Source organism: Columba livia, chromosome 28 (assembly GCF_036013475.1).
Source record: "Columba livia isolate bColLiv1 breed racing homer chromosome 28, bColLiv1.pat.W.v2, whole genome shotgun sequence".
NCBI classification, from domain to species: domain Eukaryota; kingdom Metazoa; phylum Chordata; class Aves; order Columbiformes; family Columbidae; genus Columba; species Columba livia.
Window position 1 is genome coordinate 2,378,491 of NC_088629.1, and position 13,478 is coordinate 2,391,968.

The following is a 13,478-nucleotide window of genomic DNA, read 5'->3' on the forward strand; positions in this document are numbered from 1 at the left end:
CCCCCTCTCCCCATCCGCCCCGGGCCGTGCCGTCTGGCTTTGGGAGGGCGAGGAGCTCCGTCTGTGTGTGTTTCTGGGAGGGGGGTCTCTGTGGTGCCCCCCCCTGCGCGGTGCCGCCCCGAGGCGGCGGGGATGGGCGGCCGGAGCCGGCGGGGGCGGAGAAGCAACATCCTTCCCCCCCCCCCCCGCCCCGCTCCGCCGCTTCAAAACAAACCGTCACCAAAATGGTGCAGAGGTGAAGGAGGGAGAGGGAGGAAAGGGAAGAAGAGTCGCCTCGGCCCGGGCGCTGCGGGGGCAGGTGAGGGGGCGGGATGGGGGCGCGGGTGGGGTGCGGGTGCAGGGTGCGAGGGGATGGGTCTCTCTGGGTGCTGCTGATAGTGGGGGGCAGGCGCTGGAGGGTGCTCTGGACCACCCCCGCGGTGACAGTCCCCGACCCCCCCCGTGACACCCAAAGCTGCCTTGAGGGAGAAGCCGGGCCAGCCGCTTTTGGGGGGCTGGAGGGGTGACCTCCATAGTGGAGCTTGGCGTGATGCTGAGGGTGCTGGGGGGGCCACTGGCAGGCTGGGGGTGCCGGTGTGGGGCTGCGCTTTGATTGGCAAGAGCAGCTTTTCGGAGAGCCGGCAGTAAATCGAGTCCTGGAGCTTCAATGACTTGGCCGGGTGCCGGCTCCGGAGCTGACAGCTGTGATTGTTTGTTCCTCGGGGCCGGTGACAGTGGCGGTGGGGACACAGCACCGCGCCTGCCATTTGACAGCGGCCGGAGCGAGGTGCCGTAGTTGGGGGGCAAACCCCCGGTGGTGCCGCCGCAGCGTCCCCGCGATGTCGGTTGTTTCCTCGGCTTGGCGATACAAGACAACGAGGGGCCGTGGGCCGCCGGGGGAGGGATGCGGTGGACGGGGCGTCCTGGCATCTGGGTGCTGTTTAACATCTGTAACGCCTGTTTGCCAGCAGCTTATCTCCTCCCCAGCAGCTCGCCCCCTTGGCTTTGTTGTTGGCTTTGATTTTTTTGGTTATTTCCTATATTATTTTCACCTTCGTGCACGAGAGCAGCACACACCCAGCGACACATGCACACACAGCTCTGCCCTGTGCACCCCAACCACGAGCTGGGGTGTCCCCCCCTCCCCATTCTCCTTGATTGTTGGGACCTGCGCTGTGTTTTTGGCCACCGTCCTGCCCCCCAAACCTTCAGATGCCAGTGAGCGGTGTGAACTCCTCCCAGGGAAACCCCCTCTGCCTGCCCAGCCCCACCAGGGAAGGCCCGATCCTGCCCCCCAAACCACTTCCCCTGTGGCCCTATATGTGGATATTTGGGCGCTGGGGTGCGAGCTCTTCAATTGCCATCCTAAGACAGCCACCCCGAAACCCCACGGCCGATGGGGACGAGGGACAACGGGGCAGCCACGTCCCCTCATCCAGGTGAGGGGTTGTGGGTTTAGGGCGTACATAAGGTTTATTCTGGGTATTTTCTTCCCTTCCATGGGATGATTTAGTGCCAGTGGCGCTGGCGCGGGGCGCACCGGTGCTATCCGTGTCCCTTGGGAGCTTAGTGAGGTGTGATGCTGAGGGGGTGCTGCCCACCCTGCCCCCCGAATTGCTGCCCGCGGGCTCCTGAAGGTCACAGACCTCTGGATGGGCCTTGTGGCTTCTCCTTCCCCCCCCCATCTTGCCCTTGTGCAGTTGTCGTGGCTTTGCCAGGCTGAGGCATCCGCGCTGGCGGCCGCTCGGAGCAGGTGGCCGATGTCCCCGGGGCAGCGGGGGCCACCGCTCGGGTTTCGCCGGTGCTCGCCAGCGTGCTGGGAAAGCTCCGTCGCCCCCGCCGCGGCACCAGGGACTTAACGTGCTCGTGTCGAAGGGGCATTCGCTCCCGTGTCTTGTGTCCCGGCGCTTCCACTCCCACCCTGGCCCCACTTTGGCACTGGGGGGTCGCATCCCTGCCACGTGGGACTCGGGGGACCTTGGGAGGTGCCGGCTTTGTCACTGGATGACCTTGGGCAAGTCCCTTTGCTTCCCTGTTGCTCTGGGGATGGGGGGGGGTGTTTAACCCCCCCGCCTTGCCGGTGTGGGGCCCTCAGCTCCGTTTGGGAGCTGGGAAGGGCTGTTGCTATTTTATCCCGTCCCCGAGCGGGCAGGGTGGAGGCGCGGACAGCGCCGGAGTCACCCGGGCTGGATTTTTCCCAGGCTGCCAAGTGAAACAAGTGGGGTCTGATTCTCATTCAATGCCGTGGCCCTTTACTGCGACTCTGGCAATGTAAAGGAGCCTAAATATGGTCATAAACCACATCCACTTCGAGGTCCCTCCGTGCCGCCAGGGCAGCGCAACGGCAGCTTTGTGCGAAGGAGAACAAAGCCCAAAGTGTAGGACAAAAAGTACGGCAGCGGGACCCAGCTGCCGCGGTGCTGCCGTGTGCCGGTGCAGGCCCCGGCTCGGCTCACGGGTGATGCCGAGGGTGGTGCCACCCGGTTCATCCCGAGGCGCCAGGAGGAGAGGGCTCAATCAGCGGCTTTGCCGCCGTGACCCCGGCGATTCATTTAAACCTAAAAAAGCATCAGTGAGTGGGGGGGCGAAACGGCTTTTCCCTCTTTCTTTCCTAGCCGGAGCGTTGCCAGGGTCGTGCCGGCATTGCCGGGGCTGTGCCGGGAGGGACCCGCCGCGGAACGCTGCTCGGTGTCCCCTCACCGCAGTGGGTCATACGGATGCAGATGTTTTGCGGTGGCCTGTTTGGGAATGGGAGGGAAAATAGGAGAGGGATGTGTGTCACCGGCATCGCTCCCGGGCGCCACGGGAGATGCCGCGTGTAGCTGCCGCGGTGCTGTTAATAGCCGGGGGTGCGCATGGAGCTGGCCGTGCCGAGCCAGCACGGGGGGGGCTGCCGTGTAAATGCCGCACTCGACTTCCCCCCTCGTTGCCCTGTAGCGTCCTGTGTGTTTGGAGGGGCAGGGACTCGCTTGTTTTGCGGCTCTTTCGGCAGCTCCTGCAGGCCGAGGCGTCCGGAGTTCAGAGGTGACTCTATTGCCGATGACAGTCCTGCCCTGGGGAAGGTGCGGACGGCTCTGCTGAGCCAGACACGGCAGCAAACAGCAAGTGAGTCACAGCAGGGACGGGGAGGAAGAGGAGGAGGAGGAAGAGGGGAGACCTGCAGCCCTGATGGGTCCCCTGGCCGCGCTCGCCCTCCCCGTGCCAACAGGACCGCGGGGCGCACCGACCCCTCGCCTCCCCGCGACGGTGCTTGTTACACGACCATCCAACATGCCTCCCCTTTCTTTGGAATCGTTTTGTTCGAGCAGAGCTCGGGGTTTTTCCCTCTCCTTGTTTGAGCTGCAGTTTTTGCTTTGGCTTTCAAGATGGATCTGGCGTCTGCCCGCCAGCAGCTCTGCCGCTTCTCATCTAGCGCTCCGGTTCTCCGGTTCGGTTTGCTTGTGGTTCCTCTTTAATTCCATCACTCCTGGTGTCCCCGTGCTGTATCTCCCCACCGTTTGAAAAACAGACAACAGCTCGCATTGCTTAAAGAATAATTTTTAGAAGCGAGGAGTTGTTAAATAAGCAGGAAATCAGTTGGGAGCGATTTATTGGGGGGGTGGGCTGTGTGTTGTTTGGATTGGTGGCAAAAAAGATGGGGGCACTGGGGCCGCTGAGCTGCACGGGGAGAGGTTTTGGGGAGCTGGGCCTGGTTTTGCAGGTTGTGCCGAGGCTGGGGATGCAGCAGCTGCTCACACATCCCCATCCGCTCTGTCCCAAGCTATAGATGAGCCTATAGAATAGCCAAGGAGGTATGGATGAGGTGAGATGCACGCGATAGTGTTGGGGTCCCTATCCCCGCAGTGAGGTGCTTGGGGTGCTGGAGCAGCTCCAGGGCCTGTCCCCGCTGCGGCGGTGCCCAACGTGGCTTTGCACAGCTTCGAGTCGGTGCCGGGGCGGGCGCCGCGGTGAGGACGAGCTGGTAGGGCAGGACGGTGCCAGCGCCGGGATGCGTCAGGCTCCGGTCACCACACACCGCGCTGTCCCATCCCAAAGCAGCCAGACCGGACCGCGCCGGGGCCGCGCGTTTCCCTCTGCGCCGAGCAGGCCACGTATGCAGGCCACGTATGGTTTCACAACATGCAATTAGCGGTCGGTTGTGCCGGCGCGTGGCGGGGCGCGGCGGAGGGGCTCAGCAGCGCCCGCCTTCCCGACCCTCCTCGCTTTAATTGCACGGCGCTAATTGAAATCCAGAAGCGGCGAGCCGAGTCCTCGCCGGCCGTGCCGACATCGCCCCGATGCTCAAGGTCAAAGCCGCGCGGCGCTGACTTGGCGCCGCTGGGCATGAACCGGCGCGAGGCCGAAGCGCCGCCACCCCTGCCTTGAGTCAGGCTTGTTTTGGGGTTGAAAGGTGGTAATTAAATGACCTATTTCTGGCCGAGGAGGAAGAGGAGGCGGAGGAGGAATCGTTTCTCTTTCCAGAACTTCAAAAAGCTTCCAGCAAGCGTCCGGCACGAACCCAAAACCGCTGCCAGGAGGAGGCACCTCCAATCGCCCCATTTCCAATTATTGGAAGAGGTCGCTTCCTATCCCTAATATTCTGTGATTCTGCTCCTGGTCCGTGGTGGCATCTCTGGGTGAAAACAAAGCTTGAGGGTGCGAGGAAATGGGTGTTTTGTTTTCTCCCCCGTCGTGCAGCCGTACAAAGGCAGAGAGGGGCTGTTTGTGCAACCATGGGTGCGCTTTGAGCCGTCGTGCGTTGTCTAAATGTCCCTATGGAGCTGGTACATTCAGGTGTCCTACCAGCGTGCGAGCGAGTTTTCAGCCTCGGGAGGAACAACGCAGCTTCTCCAAATGCAGGTTTGGGGACCGTGGCCGTCCCGTGTCACCCACGGCACCTCCGGGGTGGCAGGTTGGAGCGGCTGAAGAACCGGCGGCTCATCGGGCAGCGCAAGGGGGGATTTGGCACTTTAAAATTGCACCGAAGGGAATGTCGCCTTGGGCAGCGGTGGTGCCATTGGGTGCAGAGCCTGGCATGTGGTGCTCAGACCCGCTGAGAACATGCTGGAAAGAACCTGGTGGGAAGCAAAGCGTTCGCTTGGTGCACTGGGCATCCCTTTGGTTCCCGGGGTGCTGGGGAGGAGGTGGCTCCGGCCTCAGTTATCCCAGGGGATAAACCCATAGAGGCGTCTTGTGACAAACCTTGTGACAAGTTTCTCTCGATAGGCGGCAATCGGGGTGGAAGGGTTGGGTGAAGCAGCACTTGCTTCACACTCGGGGCAGTGTTTAGTCTGGTTTTTCGGTGCACGGATCGCGTGGGGCTCTTGAGGTGGCTGGAGGGGTTGGGGTGCAGCCGGAGCCAAGCCGCTCACCAACCCCTTCCTTTGGGTGATGCTTTCCCAGAGGGCTCAATGCACCGCTGGACATCTCACTTGGGAGGACTCAATGTTTCAGGCACAGGGATCAATCACAGATCCATCCCCAACCTTCCCTGACTCGGCATGGCCGGCCCTCCCACACACCGGCACCGAGCCGCCGGCAAAACTAGCACCTCTCATTCAAAAATATTCCCAGCCCCGCGCGGATGCCGCTGCCAAGATGGGGAGCGGAGCCGGCGCTGCCTCTTAGCAGAAATCTGTCGCCTGGGCTCGGCACTGGGGAGGCTGGGAGCCGCGGAGCCTGAGCCCCAGCGCCTTCTAAAATAGAAGCAGAACAAATGGCTGGAGCAGGATGCCGGTGGCGAAGGCAGCCAAGGCTCTTCCCGCGGCAGCTGGTGGCTGCTCGGCTGCTTCGAGCTCCCTCCATCAATCCTCAACCCAGAGCCGGCGTTTGGTAGCGGGGGGCGAGGCGAGCATCTGTCTTTTGGGCGCGATACCCCTTGTTTTGTGGTGTGGTTGAGCTTTGATTGAGCCAGGGGGTGGTGGGGTGAAAGGGGTTTTGGTGCCGTGGCGGTGTGTGCCGGTGCGAGATAAACAGTTGGGTGGCGCTGGGTTGCGAAGGGACTTTGTCCCAAAACAATGACGGAGCGGCCGGGCTGAGCCTCGGGCACGGCGTGGCAGCGGGTGCTGACCCGGCGTGTCGGACCTGTCGGATCTTCCGCCTCCTCCTCTGGTGGCTCCATCGCCCCATGGCGGGTGGGGGTCCTGGTGGGCAAGGTCCTGGCTGCTCCCAGGGGCCCCACAGGGGCTTTTGGGCCGAGCTCTCCCTCCCCTGAAGGAGCATGGCCAGAACGGCTCAAGGCTTGAAAGGCTGAGAAGGATCAAGGCTGGAAGGGCTCAGTCTGGAAGGGCTCAAGGTTGGGAAGGCTCGAGGTTGGAAAGGCTCAGGGCCGGAAGGGCTCAGGCTGGGAAGGCTCAAGACTAGGAAGGCTCAAGGCTGGGAAGGCTCAATCTGGAAAAGCTCAGGCCGGGAAGGCTCAAGGCCAGGAAGGCTCAGGCTGGGAAGGCTCAGATTGAAAAGGCTCAAGGCTGGGAAGGCTCAGATTGAAAAGGCTCAAGGCTGGGAAGGCTCAGACTAGGAAGGCTCAGGCCGGGAAGGCTTAGATTGAAAAGGCTCAAGGCCGGGAAGGCTCAGACTAGGAAGGCTCAAGGCCAGGAAGGCTCAGACTAGGAAGGCTCAAGGCTGGGAAGGCTCAGACTAGGAAGGCTTAGATTGAAAAGGCTCAAGGCTGGGAAGGCTCAAGGCTTGGAAGGCTCAGATTGAAAAGGCTCAAGACTGGGAAGGCTCAGACTAGGAAGACTCAGGCCGGGAAGGCTCAGATTGAAAAGGCTCAAGACTGGGAAGGCTCAGACTAGGAAGGCTCAGGCCGGGAAGGCTCAGATTGAAAAGGCTCAAGGCCGGGAAGGCTCAAGGCTGGGAAGGCTCAGATTGAAAAGGCTCAAGACTTGGAAGGCTCAGATTTGAAAAGGCTCAAGGCTGGAAAGGCTCAGACTAGGAAGACTCAGGCCGGGAAGGCTCAGATTGAAAAGGCTCAAGGCCGGGAAGGTCTCCCCATACCCGGCTGAGCCCCTGTCCAGGGCCACCCCACTCCCCACAACCGGTGCTCCCCACGGGGACCAGAGCCGCATGTCCTCGCCCCAACCAGCTGCTGGCACCGGGCAGAGGAAACAGTGAGCCCGGTTCTGGTTGCAAGTCAAGCGAGTTTGGAAAAAACCCATTAATTGCCCTCTGCTCTTTGAGGTTTAAGCCCGGACGCGAGCGTGCGCTTCAGCGAGCAGAATTTCACGCCTTTCCTTTGGCCGCGGTCTGGGCGGGAGGTCGGAAGAGCTTTCCCGTAAGGGAAGATGTTCTTGCGTTGTCCTTTCCAGCGCGGCGGCGCTCGGGTGACCTTCAGCGCCTTTGCTCGGCGAGGCGGGCGCCGCTTTGCATGATGCCGCACATGTACCGAGCCAACGGGGCCTTTTTGTTATGCAAATGCAGCTTTGTTTTTAGCTTCTCGAAGATAAACACCTTGCAGGCTAAATCTGGAGCTCAGGGCGCTGCTAAAAGCCACCCTGGTGGCACAAGGGCTGGCAGGTCAGGCTAAAGGTGACGATTGGGGGGTTTGGCTCCTTTTTGGGGATGGAACAATTTGCTTGGTGTCGCTGAGGTTATTTGAGCTTTTCCAAGGGTCTGATCCCCACCCGGCACAGATGGGATGTTGCACCGAGGGGCGTTACAAGGTCTCACGGTTGGTGTGCGGCACCCTCATTCCCCACTTTTGCAATGCCGCAACGTGGCTTTTTCAAGCATTTATGTGCTCAGGAGACCATTTATCTCAGCGTTGCGCCTCCCGCAGACAACCCCACTTTAATCCGCCTTTTTGAGCTGGGCTTTGGCACCGTGGGCGCCTTCCATGTGTTTTACCAGGGGGTCTCTGCGCGGCACAGCAGGCTGGGAAGGCTCAGACTAGGAAGGCTCGGTCTGGAAAGGCTCAAGGCTCAGATGCGGCGCCAGGTGCCGGCGCTGGACCGGAGCGCCCTGCTCTCGCCTCCCCAGTGTCCCCCGGGGCTTTCTGGCTTCCTTTGGGCCCCCTCGTGCTCACGGGTGGTTGGGCAGAGGTGTTTGTGTACCGTCTTCTTTTTATTTGGATGCCTTTCGGAACTTTCCCGTCACGGCGGGTGCTGGTGATGGGGCGGGAAGGGGCGTGGGGGGACGGAAACGTGGCTAAAACTGCTTTAGCATCCGCTCGGGCGATTTTCCTATTCCTGTGCGCAACAGAACTTGAGGTTTCTATGATCTGGGGGGTCCGAACCGCCGGGGGCTGCACTTCAGGTCCTGATTTATCCCTTTGCATGGTCACAAGTCGCCTTCCAGCTTGAAAACTTGGTAACACCAGCCCAGTGATTTTTGGTGCTGGATCGTGATAACACGGAGCCGAGAGCACCCAAAGGCATCTTGCTGCCTTGCAAAACCATGTGGGGGGTTCTTATCCTATTGGGAGCTGGGTGGGACCTTGGGGGACCAGACCTGAGCAGAGCACGGCGGAAAATAACATGTAGAAAAGGGGCTGTGCGGCCGTTCCGTTGCTGCTCGTTCACGAGGTCGGTTGGTTTTGCAAGGTCGGATGGGCAGCCCCGCCCCGAAATAGGGTGTTAGTGCTTAGGATGTGTCCGTTTGTCCCGCGTCCCCAACGCCCTGCGGGGTCTGGAGCATCCGCGGCAGGTGAGTCCTCTCCCCAATATACGTTACCAGCGCAGCTCGGCCGTGTTTCGCCGCTCTCCCGTTGTCGCGCTCGAGTCTATAACGCTGAAATTATAGCATCGCCCTCGTCACCATGGCGACGCGCAGGGATGTATTTTAAAACACAAGGACCAGAAGCCCTCCGAGGATTATGACTTCAGTGAGGGATCAGGCTGGGGGGAATCTGGGTCACGGCTTTTCCTCCAGCCTGTCTCCAGTAATTCCAGGAGCCGCGGCCGCGGGGCAGAGCCACCATAGCACCCATGGGTGCTCCCCCGGAGGCACCACGCTCGTGCGCACCCCGGCAAGCGCCTCTTCGGCGCTTCCCCCCCAAACCCACACTGTTTCACCCAAACTCTTCAACACCAACCAGCGCGGGGATGCCGCAGCCACGCTCAGCCCCCCGTCCCCGTTTGTGCGTTGCGAGTTTTCTCTCTCATCCCCCAAAATAAACAGGATTATTTTTTAATTGTTTTTCCTCCTCTTCTCTCATTTGGTCTGTTTTTCCTCCCTTCTCCACACCCCCAGAGCCGCTGTGCTGGTGGCAAGGAGCCCAGACTCCGTAGGAACTCGGCAACGCTGCAGCTCCAAGCCCCGGCTGCCCTCTTGCTTTCGCAATCCTTTTGGAGGAGGGAGAGCGAAGGAATAGAATGGGAGGGGATTGATTTTATTCTTTATTTTCCCCTTTATTAGAGATTTATAGACTTTCCCACCAGTAGGGACAAGAAGCCGAGCGGCCCGTTTCCTACAGCAAGTTCCCAACGCTGCTCCTCGGCATCCTCGCCTACGGTGGGTCGGTTTAACTCTTAGAGGGGGGCGGTGGGGCGCACGGTGCTCACGGTGCAACATCGCCTCGGGGAGGGGGTTTTTTGGCGCTGTTCAAGCCTTTATATCAACGTGCATTTCTCAACCCTTCGGCTCGTGCTCCGGGCCGTCCGGCGCTGCGGCGTCGCCGCCGCCTTCACCCCCGCTGCCGTCCAGCATCGCGGCGCTTGCGGTCCGTTTATTTTTAGGTAATTGCAGCGTCTTGGCTCTGCGTCCGCTGGTCGGTGACACGCAGGACAAGGCAGCTTTTTGTTTGCGAATGTATTTTAAGCAGCCGGTTATTTTACTAGCGGAGGCATCGGCAGACGCCGCGTTACCAGCGCCCGAATTCGCCTCCCTGACCCCCACCAGCGCTCGGGGGGGAAATAACCTTCCTCTTCAAGCTCAGATCTGAGTCCTGGCAGCTCCGCTCCGAACGCCCAGCGATTAATGGCATTAAATCGGTGTTCCTAGCGAGTTGTTTTATTGTGCATCTGGTTCCTCAAGACTTTTTAAGCTTGGGGGGGGGCGCAGGGCCACGTAGCGTTGAGATCTGATTAGATAAGGGAGAGCTGCCTGTGAACAAAACTCCTACCGGATAATTATTTATACCTCCGTGTGCGTCACTAGTAAACATCTGGATGCGCTCCAAACATCTTCATCTGGTTTGTTTTGTAGCCTCTCAACAGGGTATTTGCCGGCTCCCCTCCCCACCTCCCTTTTGGCGCATGGTTTCGATGACACGGTGCAAATTTGGGGGGGTTGAGCGGTCGCCCCCTGCCCGTTCACCCCCGGTTTCCCGCGATGGGGTGAGAGTCACGTTGCCCTTTCTCAAGAGGAGAAAGTGCTGGCGTTTGCGGTCGCAGGACAAACACGAGCAGCCAAAACAACCCAAAGAGCGACCCCAGATGTGTTGCCTTTTCTATTTTAAACCCTCATCGTTTGATTTGGGGGCGAACCAGCCTCCCGAGCTTTTGGAGCGCGTGGGGCTGGCCAAGCCTGACTTCTTGTTCTGGTTGTGTAGAGCCAAGTAGTTAATATTAATCACTTTTCCTGAATGAGAGCGGAGTACCTGCTTCCCTGGGGCTCCTTGGCAAGCTCGGGTAGATAACATCGCCATTGGTACCCAGAGCATCACCCGTTGGTACCCGGAGCATCACCGGGGCGCAGCTGGGATGCAGATGGGACGGTGTGGGAGGGGAGGGATGGAGGAAGCCTCTGGTTCACTTTTAAAGCGCCTTAGGCCGGGCTTTTAGGTGCCATAAGCGGGGTTTTATGATCATGTTCATCCATCCTTTTTGCTGCTCTTTGCGCGCCCGCGGCGGAAAAACCGTCCGAGTGGCCGGTGGGTGAAATCCGGGTCTTACCTCTTAAAATAATATCAAAAAGAAAAGTTTCAGCGCTGCACCCAGCCTTAATCTCTTTAAACTGTAATTCGCTAATCCGTCATTAGGATCTCATTGTGAGCTTGTTATCCCGTTAGGGCTTAGAGCTGCGTGCGGCGGCGGCGCCGGCAGAGCTGGGGCGGGAAGGGGCTGTGTTGGCCCCGCCGGTGCCACGTGATGTGCCGGGACGTGCCGGTGGCACCGGTGGCGCCGGTGCCCGGGCAGCGTGGGTTCTGCGTGGGGGGTGCGGGACGCTCCATCCTGCTGCTGGAAGAGGAGTGGGTGACAGCGGGACCGTGTGCTGGGCGCCCGCGGTCGCGGTGTCTTCGGTATGGACCGTGGGGATGTCATTGCTGTTTATCTTCCCCTCCGTCGCTGGATGGTGTTTGCCGGAGGGGGGATGTTGCGATGTGAAATAATGCTTGGTTTTGGTGGCGCTGAGGCTGGTTCTTCCTTAGGAGCGTTTCGGAGTGTCCCTGGTGCCGAGGGTTCAGCCGTGGTTGAGCTTGTGAAGGTGACGCCGAAGGGCATGGCAGGAGGAGGGCGAGCTTGGGATGCGGAACCCCCTTCCCACTGCCACAGGAGCCTGAGAAGTCACAGAATCACAGATGGTTTGTGTTGAAGGGATGTTTAAAGCTCCCCCAGTGCCACCATGAGCAGGGACATCTTCACCAGCTCAGGTTGCTCAGAGCCCCATCCAGCCTGGCCTGGGGTGTCTCAGGGATGGTTCATCTACCTCCTCTCTGGGTACCTGGGCCAGGCTCTCACCACCCTCAGGGCAACAATTTCATTCTATCCAGCCTGAATCTCCCTCCTTTAGTTTAAACCCATCACTCTTGTCCTATCACAACAGGCCCAGCTCAAAAGTCTGTCCCCATCTTTTAAGTCCGGAAAGGCTGCGCTCAGGCCTCCTCGGAGCTTTTGTTGTCCACCTGAACACCCCAACTCTCAGTTCCAAAGGGCATTGCTTGGCCCTGAGGTGCCGTGGGCTGATTTCTTCCCTTGGCAAGCGGCTTCTTCCCCACCGGGACACCGCAACTGCGGCCCGGCTGCTCCATGCGCCCGGCCCTGCCGCCATCGCCACATGCAGAAACCCTCTTGGGGTGCCGGGGTGGGTGCGAGAGCCCTGCAGCACCCACACGGTTGGGGTACCCACAACCTCAAGGTTTGGAATCCGCTTTGAAGGCGCCGAGCGGCCTCGCACGGCTCCGAAGCCGGAGGGCTGGGATGTGGGGATGACGGAGCAGCGCTGCGATCCGCACGCCATCGGGAGCCGGGCTGCAGAGCCATTGCAGAGAGCAAACCCGAACCCGCACGCCCACGCGTTCCCACGCGCAGGCAAACAGGGAGGCGAGCGTGCGGGGGGATAAGCGAGCGGCCGGCGTTGATACTCAGTTTTAGTTGGTTGAAAATGAAAACCATTACGGGAAGCCAGAGGGTTCCCGGTTTTTTTGTTCAAGAGCATTTGCTGGTGCTTCAAGTTTAACGCACGTTTATTCGCTTGCAAGTTGCAGGTCGCGCTTTGTGGCATCGCTTGGGGACGGGGCGCTGATCCCAAGATCTTGCTGCGTTTATTTCTGTGGTTGATGCCGCGCTCGTGCCGGCGCTCAGCGGGTCCCGCACCCATCCCATCCTTCTATGGCCCCTTTGGGGCCGTTTCGCCCCGTCCCCACGCTGGGAAGGTGAAGCTTTTCCAAAAGGCTCGCTCCCCTTTTCCTGCGCCTATAATTAGCGCTGGCTCCCCGCCACCATATACTGTACGATCCTGGAAAGAGGTCACGGCTTCGCTGAAATTCTTGGGAACGGAGCTGCCTGTGCAGCTGGGAAAGCGGCGCAAATTCCGAGGAGATAAGAAATAGGGCAAACACAACTCTTTTTTTTCCCCTCGCTGTAATTTATGGGCTCTGGGCATGGCATCCCGTGATCTCCTCCCTGCTCCTGCTCTCTCGTTTGGCGGAATGGATGAGTCTGGATTGGCAAAGAGGTTCAAACCGGCTCCTTCCTCTGGTGCGATGCTCGATGTGGCTCCTTCTTGTCTAAGGCTGCAGGAGGAAGCAAACTCCATTCCTACATATTTTTGGTCCTTTGCCGTGTAAAAGCCTCACCCCGAACAAGTTGCTTCTCATCTTCCAGCGGAACCTCCTGTGTTGCACTTTGCACCCATTGCCCCTTGTCCTGTCCCTTGTTGTCACCAGAAGAGCCTGGCTCCATCCTCCTGACACTGCCCCTTTCCATCTTGATCCCCAGCAATGAGTCCCCCCTCAGGCTCCTCTTGTCCAGCTCCAGAGCCCCAGCTCCCTCAGCCTTTCCTCACACGGGAGATGCTCCACTCCCTCCAGCATCTTGGTGGCTGCGCTGGACTCTCTCCAGCAGTTCCCTGTCCTGCTGGAGCTGAGGGGCCACAGCTGGACACAAGATTCCAGGTGTGGTCTCCCCAGGGCAGAGCAGAGGGGCAGGAGAACCTCTCTGACCTACTGACCACCCCCTTCTAACCCCCCCCAGGTCCCATTGGCTTCCTGGCCACAAGGGCCCAGTGCTGGCTCATGGTCACCCCGCTGTCCTCAGGACCCCCAGCTCCCTTTTCACTGCTCCAACAGCTCATTCCCAACTTACACTGGAACCTGGGCTTGTTCTGCCCACATTCAAGACTCTACACTTGCCCTTGTTCTA

General features: G+C 60.0%; 1 protein-coding gene across 12 annotated transcripts in view; it reads left to right on the top strand.

Annotated features, from left to right (window-relative positions):
• MEF2D (myocyte enhancer factor 2D) overlaps nt 1-13,478 on the top strand; it is an 84,986-nt gene that overhangs the window by 278 nt on the left and 71,230 nt on the right. For 3 of the 12 annotated variants that reach the window (XM_065043285.1, XM_065043297.1, XM_065043291.1), the window contains exon 1: nt 37-298. The exons of 3 other annotated variants lie outside the window; for them this stretch is intronic. The gene's annotated coding sequence lies outside the window, so the exon portion shown is untranslated. Of the gene's footprint in view, nt 1-13; nt 299-9,252; nt 9,409-13,478 lie in introns of those variants that run through there. 6 more of the 12 variants (XM_065043294.1, XM_065043298.1, XM_065043292.1 and 3 more) reach the window with 4 other exon arrangements.